At 41.8% G+C, this 23,668-nt stretch overlaps 2 protein-coding genes across 12 annotated transcripts in view; both read right to left on the reverse strand.

Moving 5' to 3' along the window:
• LOC102385831 (ZZ-type zinc finger-containing protein 3) overlaps window positions 1-9,898 on the reverse strand; it is an 83,130-nt gene extending 73,232 nt beyond the window's left edge. Inside the window, exon 1 of the mRNA XM_006021599.3 lies at window positions 9,878-9,898. The gene's annotated coding sequence lies outside the window, so the exon portion shown is untranslated. The remainder of the gene's footprint in view (window positions 1-9,877) is intronic.
• A 9,813-nt stretch (window positions 9,899-19,711) lies between these two features.
• USP33 (ubiquitin specific peptidase 33) overlaps window positions 19,712-23,668 on the reverse strand; it is a 73,172-nt gene continuing 69,215 nt past the window's right edge. For all 11 annotated transcript variants that reach the window (XM_025201628.1, XM_025201626.1, XM_025201621.1 and 8 more), the window contains one exon: window positions 19,712-23,654. The gene's annotated coding sequence lies outside the window, so the exon portion shown is untranslated. The remainder of the gene's footprint in view (window positions 23,655-23,668) is intronic.

Raw genomic sequence — 23,668 nt, forward strand, 5'->3', positions numbered from 1 at the left:
GAAACAAAGGCTCAGCCTGCGTCGCACGTCACTATCCGGGCGACGTAAGTAAACAATCTCCTGTAACCAACACGCGTCTGTGCCTGGTTAATTTCACCCCATCCATCACTACCCACCTGTCAGGTGAAAGTTTTACTGTTCCGGTGTGGGGGGTCAGAAAGCAGCTGCCAGCACTGCTCTGATCTCCGACAGATACCAGAGATCATGGACTAAACATAGACATTGGATTTTTGATACATTACAATCTGCCTGGCAACTGGCTCCCCAGCCCAGCCCCTGGCTTCTTTACTTTTCATTCCATCCAGGAAGAGCACACACCAACTGCTGCAGCTTCCTTAGCCTGACGAAGGGTTTTTGAACCCGAAAGCTTGCTTAATAACTATTCCTCAACCATTTGGGTTGGTCTAATAAAAGATATCAAATTCACCCAAAGAACCTTGTCTGCCTATGTCCTTAGACCAACATGGCTACAACCTAAACCCCTCCTACTTTTGTTAACTTTCTAGCTGGATTTCTACAATAGGTTTGACTTCAGATGAAGCAGGAAGGCTAACCAGGAACTCCTTGCAGTACAGATAAAAGCTTTCAGAGACAGGTAGACTAGTGAGAATGTACTTCATTTATTTTTTGCATTCTTTATAGGCTGCTAGTCAATACCCAGATTAACTTTAGGGTTGTGGTTATTTTTTATCACTTACTAATCACCTGAATTAGAACAAATGAGGAGGGAGGGACAATTAAAAGATGGAAAAGGTCAGTCTAGAGAGAAAGGCAATATCTTATAAAAAAAAAAAACAACCCAGCAGCTATAGCACAAATAATCAGTGTACAACTGCTGTGAACAGAGCCCTTTACTTCAGTCAGAATGGATTGAGGTGGTCCTGGAGGGAAGGGACTTGTGTCTAGAACAGGATGTAGAGGCCCTGCTCCTGGACCAACAAGAATGAAGTAAGCTTCTTGCCCTATGAAAGGTCACTATTGTTTTCATGAATTAAAAAAAACATTCAGGAAGAGGCAGGGACAATGGGAAGTCAGCAGAAGAGGTTACTTATGTGTAGTAAGAAAATGTTTGCATTTTTCTGAAGATTAAAGACCTATGGGCTGAACATGTAGGTAAACTTGTTGGGCTGTTGGACTATTTCAGCCCGAGGAGGCCCTGCAGGAAGTTCTGGAAGGACTGTGTGAACCTGGGAAAGGCAGATGGACACTTCTTGAAGTTCTAGGGAAGGGTCTAACTGATCTTTGAGTACGATAAGTGACTCTTTATGAGTTTTTTCTTCTACTTCATAAAACCAACCCCAGGAGTACAGAATGTTAACTGATGTGACATGTGAATGCCTCCAGATACTAGAAGGGGAAAAGGAGCATCAAGACGAATCCAGCCTGAAGAGAAAGCATTGTTAAAAGCATAAGATTTGAAATCCCTCACACTTCAGAATACATCTAAATTGCAAGTCTGCAGTGATGTTTCTGATCATATTTTTGCCCACAGTATGCTACTATCGGGTACACAAAACCTTTTATTATGTGTTCATGGGAACCCGTGCTTAAATGGGGGCTACAGGGAAAAGCATAAGTAGGGCAGTAGTACTCAACCTTTTGTCCAGGAGGCCAGATGGGCAGCGCCTGATCACTCTGCAGGCCAGATCCAGCCGGTGGACCCAATCTGACAAGTGGAGCAGGTGCTGAAGGCCCCACCCTGCTGCATGGAGGGGGCAGGGAGCAGCCCAGTCCCAAACCACGTGTGCTGAGGAAGGGGGCTTGACTTGGCACCAACCTGGCCCCACAGGTGCAAAGTCGGCCATGATCCAGCCCCAATCCATCCCTAAGAGGGAAGGGAACACGGCCCCACCCCATGGGAGGAAGGGGAGTGGCCTGGATCCACAGAAGGGGGAGAAGGGGGCATGGACCAGCCCTGAACTAGCTGTGCAGGGTGAGGAGGCATGGCCAGCCCCAACCCAGCAGCACAGATAGAAGGGGGTATGACCTGGTCCCATTATGGCTATGCTGCGGGGGCAGAAGCAGAGTTGTGGCCTGGCTCTGACCCACAGTGCAGGGCTTGGGATTTTGACAGTGGGGATGGGTGGCAGTATTAACTGCCACTGCTCCTCCACTGCCAAATTTCCTGACCCATAGGGAGCCCTGGGGCTGGATTCCAAGGCACTGTGGGTCGGATTTGGCCCATGGGCCACAGGTTGAGCACCCCTGATCTAGACTTTCCTTTCTGTCAGTATAGGATTGTTGCCCATAAAATATTTCTAGCACCTTGTCCATTTCCATCCATTTCCACAGCAATCAATTGAGGTTTATTTATACGCATACTTTTTCATCCCATGACATGCTAGGGATCCGCCGATTAATCAAGTCTGCTCTGCACGCAAGCTGACACGCACTGTGCTGTGCTGCGTGCAGTTGTGTAAGTGGCAAAATGCGCGTCAGTGCACAGAAAACGGTGGCAACGTGCTTTTGAACGGAAGCATCTCCATGTGTTTTAATTCAAAAGCATGTCACTGCCATTTTCTCAGCGCTGATGTGCATTTTGCCACTTATACAACTGTAAGCGTTGCAGTGCCAGGCAACGTGTAAAAATACCCTTAGATATTAAACAAAGTGCAAAACAGCATGAAGAAACCAAAACATTTCTAAAATACATTTCTGGTACCTTATTGTTGCTTATGTAAGCTAATTATGCCTCCCCAAATCAGTAGGAGAGGCCAAACTAGAAGAATGAGACAAACTTAGAATATTTAATAGTTTCTTTCTTAATTTGCAGTTGCACAGTTCTAGAAAGGAATCAGTTATATGTCAGACACTTTCTTAAAATTTTACAGTAACTGATTGTCAAACCAGACATTTTCAAGTAAGCCAAGTTTCTCTGTGATGAATAAGTATCTATTATACACTGGTGAATGCATATCCTTCCCCAGTATTTAAGCTGAAGTGTGTGCATAATGATTGACCACAGATGATTGTTGAACCACTGTAGTTCTCATGGAAAAACATCCATTGAATTGAACAGTGAAGACTTGGATCATAAATATTTCTTCCTTAGTGAAGTCCAGGATCCCTTTCATGGAGACATGTCAAGGGGGTTGAAGTCTTGACTGCTACAGACCCAAATGGTGTGGAGGTGACTAAAGACGGGAAGATCTATAGCAACCTGTCACCCTATCTACAAACAACATTATTTGTATACTGTTTATGCTCAGTTTTACATAAACATTATTTCTTTCATGTGAGAGAGAGTCACTTTTGAAGTAGGTTCTTTAATTTGGTTCCACTCACTATTAAATCTCTGCCACTAATTTCAGGACATGAACTTATATGTGGGAGATATCCCAAACTGGCTGTTAAAATATACACTCTTGTGTGTGTCCTTTGCTGCCATTGACTGTTTTTACAGCATCAGGAAGGCTGCTAGTGATGGAATGCCTCTGATGCCATCATCATAGAAAGTATCAGAAATTGGCATTAAGATTGAGTCAGATTCATGGCATTCAAGATTACTTGTAAACTCAAGATTACAGTCCATAAGAAAGAACTGTTTTTTTTCCCCAGGATGAGCAGCCAGTCCAAGATAAATTATGTTTGGATTAGTAATGAAGAAGTATAGATGTGTTAAGAGTTCTGGAACGTTTTCTGTTGACTGTTTTGGAAAGGTGCCTTTGATCCATGGGTGCTAGGTATCCAGTTTTTGTTGCTGAGGAAGGCCTGAAGCAGATTGGTTCTGTATGTGCAGAAAGCTGGAAAAAGTATGCAACGTATTGAAATTAACAGGAGAGCAAAGTGTTCAATGAAGACGGTTTGCAGAAAATAATTGCTTCAAATGACAAAGAAAAAGTTTAGTTGAGATAAAATGGAAATATTTCTTAATTGTAACAGTAATAGAACAGCCTAGCATGCAAGATCTCTGAGGCATGACAAAAAGTAATGTTGAAAGAGAGATTAGACAACAGACTTAGTGGGGGGTAAACTTTATGATCTATACAAGTGTGCGAAGACTTATGAAGATTTTGTAAACACTTTTAGATTGAAACAAGTAACAAAACTGTACTTCAGAAAAGCTGAAGTTTTGGAAGATGCACAAACAGAAGAAAAAGATTCCAAGGAGCTATATTTCCTTCTTATTAGTGACACCAGCTTCTCATGGATTGTCATACTGGAAAGCCTGTTTAAAGTTAAAGCTGGAAGGGATCACGATTGGAAGAAGTGAGGCTGATAAAGTCAAGTGTCCTCTCTTAACTTTTCTCTCCAGACAAAATTTGCTTATGGCCTCCTGATTCTGTTGGGTGCGGCTGCACTAGCTATTCTTCGATTCATAGATGCTAGGGTTCGCAGGGATCTCAATAGATCTTGTCCACTACTGTGCAGTCTTTTAGCTAAAACGTTTAACTCCTTTTTAATAGAACGTTTCAAGAACAACTTTGTAAATTCAACGAAACAGCAACACTACTATGCTCACCATATTCTGGAGAGGGCAGCATATAAGTCAAATAAATAACAACACCTTTTAACTCTGATTGTGCAGAGCACCAAATCAAAAGATGAAGGAAAAAACAGAATAAACACTAAAAATATGCATTAAAAAAATTATTTTGTTGAATATTGCTTGATTTAGGATCTACAAATGAATTCAGAGATTAACAAACGATGCTTGGTTTTGTGACATTTTGTTTCACAGGAGTAATATTTTACTTTTTAAAATAATGTATAAGTGCAGACACTGTCTCTTTGATTGCAAATCTGATTAACATAAATCTTTAATGTTTAACATTTAAAGAGGAATTAAACAAGAGACTCAGTAGGAGATAATCTTTAAAATCTATACCATCTCTTGAAGTTCTGACTTTTACTGTTGCATGTAGTGGTGAATACACCACTGCTTTAAGAAAAAGCAAATTGCCTTTTACAAGAATTCTAAAAATATGTATTTATTACTTTAATTCCATTTTACTCCTATATATTTTCTGCACAGTTAGAATCTGATTAAGATAGTCACAGAAATGCAAAGTGTTGCTACAGAGAAAAGATTGAAATGATATATTTTTGACAATAACACAGAATGAACACAATATAACATACGCCATCACAAATGCCAGCTTAAACTCTTTCCTCTTGAGAGTATTCACATTTAAGTCAATTGCACAAATTTTGGGATTAATGGTTTCTGAAATGGGTCCATAATGAATAATGTCTGGAATGGAGTGAATTACAAGAAAACTATTTAAACCAGATATTTTGGTGGCTTGTAACTAGGAATCTACTTAATTCCTGCTAAGATGAGGGAAAAATTGCAGGCAGCTTGCAGTGCACCAGCACCATTTTTGTGGTCTTATCACAGCAGCCCCCCAGCTGTTGATTGGCCAAGGAGCCCCAGTGGCCCCTCCCCACACCACTCATTGACCAAGAGGGCTGCCCATTGTGAGGCCCCACCCCTCATTGCTGATTGGTGGAAAGGGGAAGGGATGCATGATGGGCGGCACTCTTGGCCAATCAGCAGAGAGGGGTGGAGGGGACGCCATCTTTGCTGCTCCCCTTCATGCTAACAGCTTCTGTCCCCCTTCCCCCAACCCTGGACCAGCTGGCTGTGATGCTGGGCCGCAGTGGCCCTGAGTTTCCACTGGGAAGCCAATTTTATTTTTAGTATTATTTCCCCCCTCAAAATCACAGGGATTGCCATTTTTGCGGATTCACGGAAACTTTTTTGCGGTGTCTGCAAAAAACACAAAATCGAGAATAGGGTAGATCCCTACTCAACACACAAAAATAAACAACACCTTAATGCTGGTTGTGCAGATCACCAGATCAGAGATGAAGAGCAAGGAAGATAACCTGTTTAGCACACTGAAGCTTTCTTATTTTCTTTAAATATTTGGGATTTCGATTGGATATTAAAACATAACATATTGATCAGTGTAATAATTGTATAAAATATTTGAAACCACAGTATGGTAAGATCACAGTTATTCGTGTCACCTGCATTGTTCTTGTACTTTGCCTCAAACTTGCAAATTCTTTAACACCTAGAACATTTCAGGTTATGGGTGGCATTTGGGGAAGAGTTCTGAATGCATAGGATTTGAATTTAAATCTTTGTATAACTTTAGCTGTACGCAACTGTGAACAGCCATTATCATTACTTTTAGCTGTTGACAGTAAGGAAAAAAAAGCCCTCATTTGTTAAATTAAAGCTAGTGTCTACATAGAAAGACCCTTTCAATTTAAAATGTAGTAATTTAAAAAGCAAAGTAGTTAAAAGTAACTTCAGGCTCCTCCTGCCCCCATCAACCTCACAATTTTTGTGATTTGCAGCCACTGCTTCCTGTTTAAAAAAAAAATGGTTTCTTCTTCCTGTTGCTGGGTGAAAGACCCAGAGGAACAGGGGAACTGAACAACACCCTACACGTGATGAACTGTGCGTGGGCTCAGGGCTACTGGGAGGTTGAAGCCTAGTCACTAACTATCCTGTTGTATTGCTGACAATCACTTTTACTCCCCTACACTTTTTACCTTCAAGGCCAGTCAGTTCATTTCTGGAGCTCTTCCTGTTCTGTCTCTTTTGTATGATATAAACTCCTACCAAAAATTTAGAGATCCACCTTCTCCTTCAAAACTGTCCCTTAGATGCTTCCATTAGTTATGATTCATACATATCAAACCCGTGTCCAGAGGTAACAATGGTTCATCTGATTATAAATTACATTGTGGGCACAGCTAATCTTCATGAAAACTTGCTTGTGTTATTTTTGCCTCCCTCTCCCTGTTTGTTCTTTTCGTTCACCTTGGATATCTTTACATTAATCCAGATTACTAACCTTTTAGGGCAAGGGCTGTCTACTCTATATATGAAGAGCACATTGCATCATATGACCCAGTGGATAGGGTACTGGATTGGAAATCACAAGTCAAGCCACTTGCTGTGCAACCTTGGGTCACCTTGTCATGCTTCCGTTTTCCCACCTTGTCTTTCTTTAACCTTGTCCAATTAGACTGTAAATTCTCCAGGGCAGGACTCATTCTTCCCTTTGTTTGTACAGTGCTCAGTATAGTGGGACTTCCAGGAACAATTAATTACAAGAGTCACTGCAACATAACTAATAAAACATTGGTAATAATAAAAAATGATACCCAAAGTATGACTATATGCACAAAGTAGACATTTGGGGAAATATTCTCTCTATGAGGTGTTGTTCATGACAATATTAAATAAAAATATTTCTAAAAGAAGTGTGATTAAGAAGACACTGTCCCTTGTCTACCTTTCTTTTTATCCCTGCTACTTTGCCTTCTGGAATAGGGCACAGCCTACAACATGCAACTCTCGAAATCCACACCTAACCCTGTAGATAACTCAAGTCCTTAGATACATGTTTGCTCCAGTAAAGTTCCCTTAGTGCTTAAGGTTCTGCTCCTGTACATGCTAAGAAACATCTTAGACACTGAACTGCTTAACACTGACAAGACTATCACTTGCCTAAGTCCCACTGGGTTCCATTCCCTTGCCTGTGTCCAATCTGCCAGGCCTCCCACATCTACTGGATCAGATCCTGCACAGAATAAAGCAGCACATACCACTTTCATTCAAAACCACGGCAGAAGCTGTATACCTAGTAATGTATCAAATGCTAGGATGTGGGAGACCCAGGTTTAATTCCCTCCTCTGCTCCATTTTTTAAATAAATGATTTAGGTGTCCAGGGTGCTATGAGATCCTTTTAAACACCTATCCATGATTCTCAAGATAAACCCAGAAATTTCAAATTGGAATCCATAGTGTCCAAAACATTCTGGCACCTTTTGTAGTCTTTCTGAGTTCTTTGCTCCAAAGAGCTGCTCTATTATTTTTCCATAGTGGAAAATGAATGAAAGCTAAAGGCTGGCATTTTCTGAAGTGTGCTTTGAATCTAAAACAGTTGAGAATTACTGTTCTAGGAGACGGTGCACTCTGGTGGACAATTAAGTGCCTAAGCTCTGAGAGGGGTAGGGCTAAAGGCATACTTCTCCTTTCGGTGACCTGTGCTGGCAGCTCCCTGCTGAGCACGTTGGATGTCATGTTTGCAGGTGCCTAACCCTCCCTAGGTGAAGTATACAGAGCCAAGGTGCCTAGCTAAAGGGTAGGGATTCTGCTGTTTCGACCAGGTATCTACATGTTTGGCAGTGCAGTACTCAGCATTGCAATGTCCCTCTGTGAATTGAGCCCTAGGTTCTGTTTGACCCACAGTATACTTTGCCGTTCTGAAAATAAAGTTACTCAGTCAAAATGCATTATACGCTGCGTTACTTGTTATTTATACAGTTGCATTTGTGATAGTTTTTATCTGTTCCCATAATTTGTTTAAAGTATTTTGTTCCATCATTTCCTACACTTTTATTCTGACACAGAAATGACAATATTGTGATAGGGAACATTTGCTGGGAACAAGTATCACTTTGTTTGAAGCAGAGATAGGATCGGTGATGAAATCTCTAGGATTTGGATTACTGACAATGGAAGAGTTGGCATCCAGTGTTTAATTAACTGGTATGTCTGATACAATCTGAAATAAAGGGCCATATAATTTTATACGGGAAAAATAGTCAACCAGCACAAACTAGAAAAAACGAAAGGCGGAGACTGTTTTCAAACACAAGCTTCACCTATTACCAATTATTCATTTTGAAAAGCTACTACTGTAACACCCGAAAGCTTGCCTCTGTATATCCCAAGCATGCAGGTGGTCCAATAAAATATATCACCCACAAGAATTCTATCCATCAGTCACTTTAGCAGCTAATTCTTGAAGTTTTATCAAGAAGTTTCAGAAAAACTGTAACTGTGGCATCACAGCATTTTCATCTGCTACCAAGACAGTATATATTGGAATGGACAGTTCATTAGTGCTAATTACTAATTAACTCTAATCCTACAAACACTCATACGTGGACTATTCCGTATTTGCAGGATGTTTTTAGTGTTTGCAGGGTTAGGGGATAAAATAATTTCCAGAAAAAGGCCCATGACAAGTATTAATATTAACAGTAAAATATTATACTAATAATGGACTTCATTTTCATTCACTCAGAGTCTTGTCTTTGCTTTGAAGTATATGACTTGGAAATAATATGCATGCTATTCACTTCTAAATATTATTGTGCTTAATTATAAATACTGCTTAGTTTTGGGTAGCATAGGGAATTAATCATACTACTACTACAAGAAAGTAAGTAAAAGACAATGTTTTTTCTCTCCTAAAAATGTGAAAAGGGTGAGGTTGGAACCAGAGGAGTTCAAAGCTGAATAATGTCTTATTTATTGCTTGTGTATTTAGATTCTGGAATCCGTCTAATTATACACACTTAGCATTAGACCAGAAATGTAATTAGAAATGTTGTTAAACTTTTAATGGTTAATTAAGTTGCTGAATTAATAGCCACCAACTGATTAGTATTTTAGAAAAAAACTTGCTTGCTTTGCTGAAGCTGAAAATCTCATTAATAAAAGTCTTACTGTTAGTCTTACAGAGAAGGTGTTTGCCTAGGCAGAAAGAAGCGCACACATTGTGCATCAATGCTGCATCTCTCCTGTTTTGGGTTTAGCATTTTAACTGCAGCACTGGAAAAAAGGCAATGTGTCACCATGGCAACTAGGACATCTTGTTTTAGAATATACATTACAAAAAGGTACATAGAGTAGATAGAATAAAATTAGTCACACAGAAAAATATTGATTTCTGAGGAAAACAAACAGAACACAAACCAAATTACCATACGAAGGGCTTGCAATTTTCTTTTGAAGACAATGACATGGAAATTGCTATTTATCTTTTTTTACAATGACTGTCTATTTTCTAGTAAAATGTTCCTTACTTAGTAAGCTCAAATGTATTTCCTCAGACTACCTTTTTCCTTGGAGAGAAGGCACCACCTCTTCTCCTATTTCAATACCTTCCTAAAACTCACTGTGTTAAGGGATTAAGCTCATCAGAGGTGAGTGAAACCAAGTATTAGAAACAATCAGAAAACCCTCAGATCCACCAGTCTTTCCACCAAACCCAGGGAGGGAGCAGATCAACACCTGATGTAAATTCTCATACTCTAATTGAGTTAGTAGAGCTCTGAACCAGCTGATGATCTTCTCCAAGGTGTTCTTCATTTCCAGTATAGCAGGATTTATTTGAAGCAGGTGGAGCCTCAATTTTGTATTTTGCATGATGGTACTGAATTAATTGGTGCTTAACAAAATAATAAAATAATTGATGACTCAGGCTCACAATCTGCATCTTCCGGTATATCAAAACAATTCAACCACACAGCCTTATGTCTCCAACTTTATGTTCCACTAAAAGCTCATCTTATGACTAAGTGTAATCAGTAAGTGATATGTCAGCTATGCTTTTTTCATGTCTGCTAACGTATACATTTCATAGGCCAGACTGAAATAGTATATTTATCTATCTACAAAATTAAAAGTTTTAAAGCTGATTGTCTCTAAATAATAGTCAGAAAATGCAATAGGAGTAATTTCCAGCAAACTGGAGGAGATGAATTGACTGAATCCACAGAAAACTTAACTTTATAAAAATCCATTCACATCCACACCTGCAACTCATAAGGAAACTTGGGCTCAGGTGACTTGTTTGAAGTAAGATGTGAATTGCTCCAAGTAAAAATCTGTAAGACTGTGACTGTCTTCAGCTGGTTAACAGGTTGGGTGGGAACAGGCCCATATTTATTATTTGCAGTAGGATCTTATGCACTTAGACTGATTTAAGAAAAAAGAGAAAGGTCTGTGATGAACAAATGACACATGTATATAACTACACATTCATTTTGTTATTTGGTCATGGCACTTTAGGTACACATACTGCTTTTTAGAGACATAAAAGACTCGTTTTTTTTCCCTGAGACCTCTGGAATCTAGCTGTAAGCCATTTTTTAGTTTAGGACTCAATCCAGATGCTTTAAACAGAAATATATTTTTCTATGAAGTATGCTCTATTAAGTGAGTTATGCTCTTTCCTTTTAGTGTGCGAGCCTTTGTTCAGGCTTGCTGCTGAACAAGGCTTTAGATGTTTTATAACAAGATGACATTTTCCTTTCTATATCTGCAGAAACAATATCCCATTCATACTAACCTCCAACTCAATGTTTTTTTGTGGAACAGTGTTGAAAATGGTTTATCTTTCAGAGTGTTGTTGAAAAATAATTTGAATTCTTCTTTTGCTTCTTGCTGCTGATTGTCATCTCTGGATAGCTAAGGCTTAGGGAAAGCCAGAAAGGCCATCTGTCTGGAAGAATAAAAAAGCCTACTTGTTTTACTCATTTCCTGGCCAAAACGAAGAGCTGAAACTGAAATAAGGTTTTCAAGTAAGAAAAATGCTTAGACTGGCTTAAGCCAGATTTAAAGGTAATTCCAGAAACATGATAGATGACGGGTAACTGGAAAAGAATGTTCTTAATTCAACATAAATACAGCTAATATGGGGCATCTTTCTATTTCTTTTGACAGAAGATATTTTGTTCATTTAAAAAAATTTTGACTTGCTTTCCCAAATGAATGTATACAATCAGCTGAAGTAAAATCCAGTCTAGCAATTGAAAAGGTCAAATTAGGCTGAAAACTCTGACTTGAAATGCCAAACCTTTTTTAGCCTTACTCCTTTTATCAATGCCTAGATTATCTTGTGCTACAGAAAAGCCCCATGGCAAGGTTCATTTAGTTTGAATGTGGGGCTCAGGATGCTTGCCCAAGGCACAGTGCAGAGTATAAAAGTGTAGAGTGTACAGTGTTAGTAGTGTATGAATGTGTTCACAAGGAAGCTCCTACTCCATTTACACGGGGCAAACTTAACTTTTTCTCCCAGGCAGAAGTGTAGGGATGCACCCAGGGCAAAGCAGAAGCAGCAACTTCCAGTAGCTTCAGCATTTGCAATTGGGAACACAGATGCCACGTAGGGCTGTGAGAAACTTTGGTAGCCGATTCGATTCGGAGATTTGGCCCAATTCAGCAGCCAAATCTCAGAATCCAAATTGAATCGGGAGACTCATTAAAACATGGAAATCGAATTGGAAGCCTCCAAATCAATTCAGAGAGATTTGGTGCCGATTCGGAGATTCAGCCATAGACTATACAGGCAGCAGTCCTCGATGACGCTGGACACAGCTGCGTCCAGCTGGTAAGTCTGTTGTGGAGGGTGGAGGGGGGAGGGAAGGGGCATGGAGGGATGCAGATCAATGTCCCCACAGAAAGGAAGGAATTGGGGCTGGGACAAGCTGCCCAGCTGGGGTGGTGGGGCACAGGACTTGGGGAGGGGGGCTCCTGCTACTGCATGCTGCCATGCACCACCACTCCAGGAGCTGCTCTTTCTGTGGCTTCTTCGGCGGCTCTTGCTTCTGGTCCGGGAGGGCATGGGAGTGAGCATGTGCCCCCGGATCTGCGTGGGGCGGGCTGAGTTGGGCTGGGCCCCAGCTGCCCGCTGCCGGGCTGCACTCCACAGGGTGGGTGGAGATAGGGCTGTGCTCCCGGCAGCAAGCCCCCACTGCCGGGCTGCATACTGTGGGGCAGGTGGAGCCAGGGCTTGCTCTCTCCAAGAGACTGAGGAACTACCTCACTGGTGTTCTATATGGCAAACAAGAACAGATCAACACCAGATTTGCAGAACTAACAAACAGCACACAGAGCCATCCAGATGTCAGAACCCATTGTTCATATGCCTATAGTACAGTGGAGGATTCCATAGTTTGATACAGAAGGCAGTCTGTCAATCATTCTGTAAGTAGGTCATGTAAATAGGTCACGAGGGGAAAACTCCAGAGCCCAGTGACTATATATTAATGACCTAGAAAAAGTTCCCGCCAATTTGCAGCTTCTTTGCATGGTGCATTTCTTTTGCATCTAAGAAATGCTCGGTGCAAAGAGTTCCCGCCATTTGTATTCTAATTTGAGCCCCATTATTGGCTTGCATGAAATTATGCACACGTGGCGGCTAGCGATTGGCTTGCTAGCCGTGTAAGAGGTTGAAGCAGTTTCCGCCCAAGTTGGAGAGCTCCACACACACCTCGCGGAGAACTCTGAGTACACTGTGGAGCCTAGCAAACTCCACGCGTGTTTCAGAGCGAACTTAGCGGCCTGATCAACCACTAAGGACTCCCCGTCACCGAAAAAAGGGGCTTAGCACACCCCCACCCGAGACGTAAGACGACTGCCGGCCCGAACACCCCGAACACATTTGCAGACCGACCAAACCAACTTTGTAATTTCTGCCCGACCCAAGTTTTACAACTGTAATCGAAGCAAGCTTCTGGCCTGCACTCTACGAGCAGTGTAAGTAAACAACCTTTTTTGTTCAATCAAAACGCTTGAGTACCTGATTCCACTCCAAGCGTCACAAGTACCTGCCCGCCGACTAGGGCTCCTAAGGCCCCGAACCCCGCGCTGCGGCTCTCGGCGGCGACACCAGATATAACAGGCATTTACCAAGAGGAGATCTCTGCATCCAGCCATGAAGCCTAATCACAAACACCTTTGCTCCTTAAAGAAGATGAAGAAAGCAAAACTCTCTAAACTTGCATGCTCCAGCAACAACCCTACAAACCGCAGTAGTATTATCAGCCTATCCAACCACAACCTCAGCCTGGCTGTGGTGTCCACACTATTCCAGTCTTTGGGCCCCTATACATGTGAGAGACCTCTGCTCCGAAGTGTGCTAATTAGTAAGCATCAGAACAGACTCGATTAATCAAGCCTGCTGCAAGCCTGCTGGAGCATGCTAATTAGTGCAGTAGCAGCCTCCATATCACATGTATTCAGTGTCCCCCTTTTTCAAAATTGAATGAGCTTTAGTTAAAGCACCCCCGCTGCCATTTCAAAGTGCAGGACACTGAATACATGTGACGCTGTAGGCACTTTAATTAAAGCACCTCCCTCCCTACGGAGCACATGTATAGACATTGTTCCTGCCCCACAACACAACTCAATAAGGTGTAGCTGTATGGAGACCTTTTCTCTACTGTCTAAGTCTAAGGACATATTTCCATGACACTGAGCCAGACAATGATCTACTTACCACAGACCTGACCCAAGTTCCTGGAGTCTACCTGAGGACCACAGCCTCACTTGGAATTGTAGATAAACTGTTTCTGCCTCCAAGCCTATTGCGAGACTGCCAAAAAATAACAACACACGGGACAACCTCAGTGCTGCAGAATGGAGAGCTATACTCAGCATTAAAAGCAACACTGGTATCATCATATAACAGGCTGATAAGGGATGTGTCACTGCTGTCATGGACAAACGGCATACATACAGGAAGCTGAAACACAACTTTCCAACAGCTCTGCCCAAGGACCCTGTGGCACAATACCAGAAGCAATTAAATGAACTTTCAAAAAAGCTACTTCTGGAAACAAAGGAGAGCATTAATTATTCCACCTCTCAGGAGTCCAGAACCTACAGCTTTTACTTATTACCCGAGATCCACAAACCTGGCACATCCCATTGTTTCTGATGTGGCACCATCAGAGAGAGTTTCTAGTTACATTGACTCAATGGGCAACAAAAATGGTGAGGGGGCTGGGGTACACGACTTATGAGGAAAGACTGAGGGAACTGGGCTTATTTAGTCTAGAGAAGAGGAGACTGAAAGGGGACTTAATAACAGCCTTCAACTACCTGAAGGGGGGTTCAAAGTGGATGGAGCTAGACTGTTCTCGGTGGCAGCTGATGACAGAACAAGGAGAAACAGTCTCCTAAAGGAGGTTTAAGGTAGATATTGGAAGAATTTTCTCACTAGTAGGGTAGAAAAACACTGGAACCGTTTACCCAGAGAGGTGGTGGAAGCTCCATCCTTGGAGGTTTTCAAAACCCAGCTAGACAAAGCTTTGTCTGGGATGAACCAGTTAGGAAAGATCCTGCTTTGAGCAGGGGGTTGGACTAAATGACCTCCTGAGGTCCCTTCCAAACCTCATTTTCCATGATTCTATGATTTTATTATCCTATCCCTATATGCCACAGGAGCTGCCAGTTATTTAAAAGATATCACAGATTTCCTAAATGAACTAGTTTTCTTTGACAAGCTTCCAGCTCCCACTAATGTCACATCTCTGTACACCAACATCCCCCGCAAGGACAGATTCCAAGCCATAGAGAACATTAACCCTGAAGATGACACCGCTTCTGTTTCACTCTCCTGCTTTGGCTTCACAAACAACTATTTCAGATTTGGGGACTCATCGTGCCCACAAATAAATGGCACTACCAGGGGCACACTTATGACCCCCAACATGCCAAATATTTATGACAGACCTTGGAGCCTTTGTCTGCAGCTGACCTCTCATTCCCTCGGTACACCTAAAGTGCGTTGATGAAATCTTCATCATCTGAATGCATGAGAAGGACTCTCTAGAGAAATTCCACAAGGACTTCAATAACTTCCTCCCATCCAGCAAACTGACTGGAATACTCCACCTAGCAAATTCATTTCTTGAACATCACTGTGAAAGTTTGCAATGGCCATATCACCACCATGCTGTATCAGAAACCAAGTGGCTGCTACCACAACCTCCACACTAGCAGCTGTCATCCTAAGCACACCACTAGATCCATCTCTACAGACAAACTCTACCTTACAGTCGTATCTGCTCTGATCCCATTGACTGGGATACACACTTCAAGGCTCTGGAGCAGGGACTCCTACACTAACAATACAATCCTAAAAACATAGCTATTTAAATTAACAGAGCCAGACTCAGGGTCCACTCTGACCCGCTACAATATCAACCCTAAGATGAGGACAAAAAAACCCCATCAGTTGTCACCCACAGCCCCCAGTTTGAACACCTTAGAAACATCATTAATGACCTCCAACCCCTACATTTCAAGGTAGCCACTGGGGACAAACCTGTCCTGGCTTAGAGATGATGCCCCAAGCTCAGACACGGTCTCTCCAGCAACAGAGTATCTAACTCCTGTTCTCACCAAGGCACTAGACTTTGCTCTGGACCCAGATGCCAGCTGTGCCTACTCATCAACACAGACATCATTATCACTGGATCAAATGATGTGGATTATAACATACAAAGTTCACATCATCTGCTTACAGTCCCCCTCTGTCATTTACATTGGACAGATGGGGTGATCCCTACTTGTAGGAACAAATGAACACCAATCTGACATCAATTCCAGAAGGACACAAGCGTGTGTCAGAACCCTTTAACCTCCCTGGATATTACAATGCTGACCTCTTAGACATAACACTTAAAAAAACAAACTTCGGAAATTGCAGAACGAGCAATCAGCCACAAAGTTGATTGTGGTCTATAGTCTAAACCAAAACTACAGATTCTTATCCCATTGCCTGAATTAGCTTTTATAGCCCCAATGGCCCTCAATAGGTTAACAGCTTGGTTTTTCTGTCGTACACACCTTGCCTCTTTCAGCAGTACCCTCTTCTTTTTCCTCTCTCTTCCCTACACTTGGTTTCCTGAAGTCCCTCCATTGCATCTGATGAAGTAAAGCCATTGCTTACAAAAGCTTAGGCATCTCTGATTTAGTTAGTCCATAAGGTACAAATCTAACCTGACCCCTGTCTTATGTAGATATCCTGTTGGAAATGAGGCATGCCACCAGGCTCAGCAGTCACAAGTTCATTATTTGGCACCATCCTGCTTCAATAGGCCACATTTCCTAACCCCTTTACAGCCTCGTCGAGGTTCTGAACTGGAACTCTTCCAGGTCAGACAGACCACAGGTAGGACTGTACTTCACCGTCCACTGTGCTCTTTTTCTGTATTTTTTTAAATAAAGGCATGCCACTGTCATAGTGCTCAAACTCCATCCGGGATGACAGGGGGCAAACCTTCCATGTGGTAAAGGTACACAATGTTAGAGCTTCCAAAATTCGATGTAGCATGCCGTTAGGGAGAGAAACAGGGGCTAAGTTTTAACATAGAGAGCCCTAGACATGGTCATTTGCCCAGTGTTAGCCTACAAGCTATAGGATTAATTTTAGGTGGGGCACTAGAATTCAAATAAAAAGATGTCCTTCCTAGTGTTAGTGATATGCAATAAGGATGTGACTCCCTGTTTCCTGTCCCTGTCAGACAAAATTAGGAGTGGTTTGGCAGATCTTTTTGAGGCCTGACATCAATTTTAGAAAGACAAGCCTGTATCAGAACACTTTTACCTCCCATCACTGACCTCAGACTAGCTGTTGTTATACAACAAAACTGTAAAAACTCAAATGGGAAACTGCAGAACAAGAAATCACCCACAAACTATCCCAGCTCCACGGCCCAATCTAGCCCAGAGGGCCATGCTATCTGACTTGCTAGACTCCCCACAGGTCCGGAAATTTGACAGCAGGGGAGCAGCAATTAATGCTGCCACTGATCTGACACCACCAAATTTCTGAAGCGGTGGGGAGCCTGGAGTTGGATGACAGGGCTCCACACAGGCTGGATCTGGCCCCTGGGCTAGGGGTTGAGCACCCCTGAACTTATACACTCCTTTCTTACCCAAATTATGTCTTTTTTGTGTGTTTATTTCACAACCAATCCAGGAAACCTCTTGACACTGATTATCAGCTAGGGTCTAGGACATTAATGGAAAGCAAGTTGTACAGCTATTAGACCCACAAATCTAACGGGCTATGTGGGGGTGGGGTCTCTTGCCCACCAAAATCTAATACATAAACTCTTTATTCCTTAGTAGAAGCTGAAAGAGGTATTGTTGGAATCTCTGTTTATAATGCTTTAAATCAAGGGGTCAAAAATTTGCCCTTCCTCAGAGGCTGGATGTGGACCACAGGGTTCCTTGTGGTCTGGATCCAAACCCAGAGGTGGGGCAAGCAGTAGCAATACAAGGGTTAACACAGCTGTCACTCATCCACACTGCTGTGGATATAATGTCCCATGAGTGACTGGTGCCTCCTGAATCTGGGATGGCACCTGCAGAAGCTGCTGACAGCAATGGCCATGGCGGGGGCGGCAGCTGTTGCGGGGGGTACCAGCCCTACGGACAGCATCAGTGTCAACTGTCGGGGGGGCACGTGCACCCCCTACCAGTCACCTATGTAATGTCCCCAACAGGACTCGATGCCCCAGATTTTGGTGGTGGGCCCTGCCCCAGTTTGCAGATCATACATTTGAAACCTCTGCTTTGCATCATAATCTCTTCCAAATGGAGGTGGAACAGATTAGGTAGGTGATCCTATAGCAATCCAAATATTACTATAGTTGATCCTACATACTTAAAGTGCATCCTATAGGTGATCCAAATATTCCTATAGTTGAATTTACTGATGAAAAACATTAGAGAAAATTTACAGTACAACTTTATGTGCTTACCATAACATCTTGCAAGAAAGAATTACCTCTTAGAACAGGGTATGTATCAAATGCAAGCCACCATGAGGTTTTGCAGTGAGTACCAATCACAAGTGTCTTAGTGAGCTGGGCCTAAACTAGCATCAGCTGATCATTCTGAAGAACAACAATCTAATGCCAGAAAAATCTCGGTTCAGGAGCAAAAGAGGTAAACATTTTTTTTTTATGGTTAGTAAAAATATTTCCTGTTCAGAAGCTAACTTGATACAAACTTTTGTGTTAAATTTAAATAGCAATCAAACCACAGTGAAAATGATAAATTAGAAGAAAACATAGGTAAACAACATACTCTTTAGTGATCACAAATAAAAACAAATAATTCCTATTGGAACTGGTCTGATAATCAGTTGGCTCTGTTGGACACACGGGTTCATGGGGTTGACAAATTGAGCCTTTTTCTATTTTAATAACTTAAATAGCCCACTAAAGATGCAGTTTCTCAACAGCTTGGCTTAAAGTCCTGCTGACATTTTGCAGAACATGTTTAGAACAAATCTGTCTCATGTTTTCTGGATTTCTCTTAATGCACTCGCTCTTATGAAAGATATTTTAATGAAAACAGCATTGGTTCCTTACATATCCATCTGCTTCTGCTGACTGTTCTCTTCCTGATATCTCCTAGTAGCTCATAGCTTCATAAAAGTATGATGCCTCAGAGATTAAAGTCTAGTCCACATTCAAATATTTGTCAGTATAGCTCAGGGGTTTTTAACCGGGGTATGCGGAGAAGCCGGTAGCACTTCCCCTTCCCCCCATCAACTGGCTGCTGGCACAGTGTTCCCACTAAGCTGTGCGCCTGCGCAGCCACGCACAATAAAAAAAATTGCAACGGGGACCTGCATGCACCTACCTGCCGGCCGCAGCGCAGGAGGTAACCAACTGTGGGGCAGACCGAAGTGGCGCATGCTGAAAGGAGGAGGCTGGAACAATTTGGGAATGGACTGAAGCGGTGTGCTCACAGATTGCTACACCTTAGAGGGACTACTGGCTGCTGGGGGACTCCCCGCGTCTCAACTGGCTGCTGGGGATACCCTGACCAAAAAAAAGTTGAAAACCCCTGGTATAGGTAATATAGACACAGCTTAACCCAGCAACAGTGTTTTTGCTTGTAGTTTATATCACTCATTTGAGTGAATTATGTTTTATTGGTAAAAGTACTTAAAAACTGGTAGAACTCTCTCTATTCTATGGCTTTTTACCATCATAGATATATCACATATGAAAAAAATAATTCTATACCTAAAGACCCTCCTGTATTAGCAAACACTGTTAGCCTAAGAGTCCAGATTAACTCTTAAAAATGTACCTTTGCTAATGAAATCAAGAGATCAGCATTACTATCTGTCCTTTGGATTTATTTTTCTAAGACATAATATTCCTTTCACATAGACACTAAATACATGCAAATTAAAATAGTTAATACATTTCCAAGATTTCCAAAGTGATTACATTTCCAAGTGTATTCTTCCGGATGAGCTCTCTAAATCTGTTCACTCACTCAGATACAGGTACCAATTGATAATATTTGCACACACACAGCTGCTTTTCTTTTTTGGAATGGCCCAAAACCCCCTTAAAACTCCTAGAGCGTCATGTTTTATCTTAGGTACAATACTTATGATGCTGCAGCTTGTCTGGTAGCAGAGGGGTTATTCAGCTTTAGTATTCAAGATCATATTTCTAGGGTATTTCATCTCAATTTCCCAAAATAAATGTATTCAACAAACTGCAGCATTACCAAATGTCACTTGGCTTTTCTCCCAGTTGAGCCTTTCTGGACAGAGTGCAATGAGTTGTATGTACTTCTTTGTGCTGTAAGTCTTTGGTGGAAGGTTTGAGGTTTATCAGAAAGACGGATCCATAGTTGCTTCTGTATCAAGAAGCTGATGCTCTCACAGGAATCTTTGTAACTTAAGTGGTCATTTGATGATGGAATTTTTAAATAAATAAAATTCATAAATATACACATAACAGGAGCTAGCCTCTGAACATTTAAAAGAGGGGTTCATCTGGGTTACATTTTTAGTGCATGATTCTTGTTTTGGTATACATTACAATATACTGGCTTTGTCAGAAGCCTAGATACACTTTTAGAATATCGTGGGGGGCACAATTAGCGCCTTGGGGCTTTCTCTGTGAATGAGGTGGTACAAAGGGGTCTCACAGGTCACCACCCAGAAGATGTAGGGCTGGTACCTCCTGCTTTCAGGCAGCAGAGCCAATCAAGCTGCAGTCCAGCTCTTACCCCTGACAGGGACCCAGACAAAGAAGCAAGCCTAACAACTTTCCCTCTTCCTGTGCAGTGCAGCCAGCAGACAGAGGAGAGCAAGTGAGCAGCTGCACTAGCTGTTCAGGGCTCTTATTAATCTGCTCCTGAGGCTACAGGGGAAGGGAATGTCTACCAAACTGCTTCCCAGTGATAGGACTGAGTGGAACAGCCCAAACAAGTGTCACAGCTAACATTGGGGGGCACATTTCAATTAAGAAAGTTTGTATGTGGCTTAATGCAAGCCATGAAAGGGACTGTAATTTATTCTGAAGGGCAGCAAGGAGTACCCCACACACCAACTGGATGCTGTAGAAAAAATTATTTTCTCAAGGTCTCACTTTTTATTAGTATATGCATTCTATACATCCATCACTAAAATAATAGCTCTGTAAAAACATTCCTATTCAGACTGTTCTTACCAATCCATCTGATTTCTAGTTCTAAACACAAAGTTGTATACCAAAAAATTTACATTTTGGAAACAACTAAGTCAAAGCCCAGAGTCCTGATCTGCAACACTTTTTTACATTTGAATGCAAGAAGTATAAATATTCATCCATTTCTTTCATAGTGACCCATCTTGGCATTTCCTGATCACTTTATTTACATTGTGCGTGACTAGTTCTCATCAACTGGAAGCTGTAGCTATGCTGTGGAGTTTTTGTGTTTTTTAACTAGCATGTTGCAATGACTGAATGCTTTTAAGGTTTACTGTCTAGAAGCTGAGGGTGCAACCTTTCAGTGGATGATTGCTTTTATTACAAATTTTCCTCCACAACAACAAACATTTCCAGCACAAAATTAAAAACTTGTCATTAAGAAGGTTAAGGCAATTAAGAGAAGACAATAATATTCAGCTGAACAAGAGGCATGGTACTGGTACAGAGAATTTTATGAATGCTACTAACAATTTTAAAAAGTCTGTTCTAGATGCAACATTTATCAAACACCCCTTTTGCCTTTTGGAGGCTAGTTTGGACAGTATTTGGATAGACAGCCTTCTGAACTACTCCTGTAGAACAAGGAGCTACTAGCAAATATAACTGTCCCAGTGATTTGTTTCATTGCACATTCAGTTTTGGGGGGACAGAAAAAAGATCCCTACTAAATTAACTATGATTTTTGCTTACACCGAGGTCAATAGGAGCTTTGTTGACTCGCTTTGTTAAACCAAGGACTAATTAGGTCTTCTCTCTGAAATGTCTTATTTTTCCGAAAATGTCTTATTTTGATAGCAGTTCGTTTAATTTCAATCTCCTGAAGCTTCTTCAAGCCCATTGTTTTTTTTAAAGAAAATTATAGATATGGATCCTTCATCCCAGAGAGAGAGAGAGAGAGAGAGAGAGTGTGTGTGTGTGCGCGCGTTTGCATAATTTGAATCCTGATACCTCCCCGCCCAGCACAGCCAAGTGACTTTTGTATTATGAATCCAATTTTCATAACCACTCCTTCCTACCACCCCTACTGCCCAAAGGTCACTCCCCAGTTAACCACATTCCCTACAAAGATCTGAATTTGGATCAATGTTTAAACTTTAGGGGATTAAAAACCTTCCCTCCTCCCCTCTTATTTTTCCACTGCATTTTCCTTCAGCGAGAACTACTTATTTTCTAGGGCCTAATCCTAGTAGTTCAGGATCTCACTCACCCCAGGTCCAGTTTGAAACAGCAGCTTACCTGATCTGGCATCACAACAAATTTATTTCCTATTTCCCTTTCTGATGGACTTCTGTGAACTTGTATGTAAGGAGGGTGTTTAAACCTCTGGGCAAAAATTGAAGTCCTCCCCCGGCCATTAGGGGGAACAGAATCCAAGTGATTTTTCTAGAACCCCTTTGCTTGCTTTCCTGGGCTTCCCAACCCAGTTCCTTAACTCCTCCCTTGGTGTTTTCTCAAGGCGACGGTACTGAGATGACCTCCCTCCATTTTTGCCTTGTTACCTATAATATGGGTTGTTCACACTTAAGCTCCCCAATTGCTCTGATTTTCCATTTCCCAGAGTCACTCCTGATAATGTCTGTGTGTGCAGGCAGACTCCTGCCAGAAATGAGGTAGGACTGAAAGGATCCTTAAAAAATAATCTAAGCCCAGCCCCTGGCACTGAGGCAGACTAAAGCACATCTGGTCAATCAGCAACAGCTGCTTGTTTAACTTGTTCTTAAAAATCTCCAACATCTACTTATCAGGGTTTTGCTACCCTTAAAATGAGTGAACATCCAGCCTAAATCCCATCTGCTACAAATTAAGCCAGTCTCTCCATACAGGGAGAACAAAACTGATCACCATCTCTATACAAGCTTCTGCATACTGGAAGACAGTTTCATCTCATTTCAGTCTTCCCTTTTTCTAGACTAAACAAATCCAGTGCTTCCTAACTTTTCTCAAAGGTCACACTTTGTAAACCTATCATTCTTGCTGCCCTTCCCTAGACTCTCCTCAATTTGTCTACCTCTCTCGATCTGCTGTGCCCAAAACACAGCATCTGATACTTCACCAGCGTTAAGTAGAGCAGAATAATTGCCTCCTGTGTCTTATATGCATCACTTCTATTAATACATCCAAAGGAGGTGATTTGCTTTCTGTACAACAGAATTGCATTGATTCAAATTCAATCTATGACCTATTATTCTACTATGCTGCTGCTCAGCCACTTATTTCCCCTATTGTTTCTATGTATTTCTCAAGTGTAGCACTTTTCATTTTATTGAATTTTGTCTTGAGTTTTAGATTCTCTATCCAACAAAAAATCATTCTTAATTCTGATCCCGTCTTGTAGGGTACTTGCAGCCCTTCCCAGCCTAGTGCAATCTATGAATTTTATAAGCATATTCTCTCTTCCACCATCAAAGTTATTAACAAAAATACTGAATAAGCCAAGCTAGATCCCTGTGGGGCCCACCTTGAAGTATAATCCCAGTTTGACAATGAAATACTGGTAAGTATTCAGTGTGCTCCCCCTACCTTGTCCACAGCCAACTGTGCATCCAGAGGTATAACTAGGAAGTTTTGTTCCCTGCGTAGGAACTGTGGCAGTGGCA

Source organism: Alligator sinensis, unplaced genomic scaffold, assembly GCF_000455745.1.
Source record: "Alligator sinensis unplaced genomic scaffold, ASM45574v1 scaffold952_1, whole genome shotgun sequence".
Lineage (NCBI taxonomy): Eukaryota > Metazoa > Chordata > Crocodylia > Alligatoridae > Alligator > Alligator sinensis.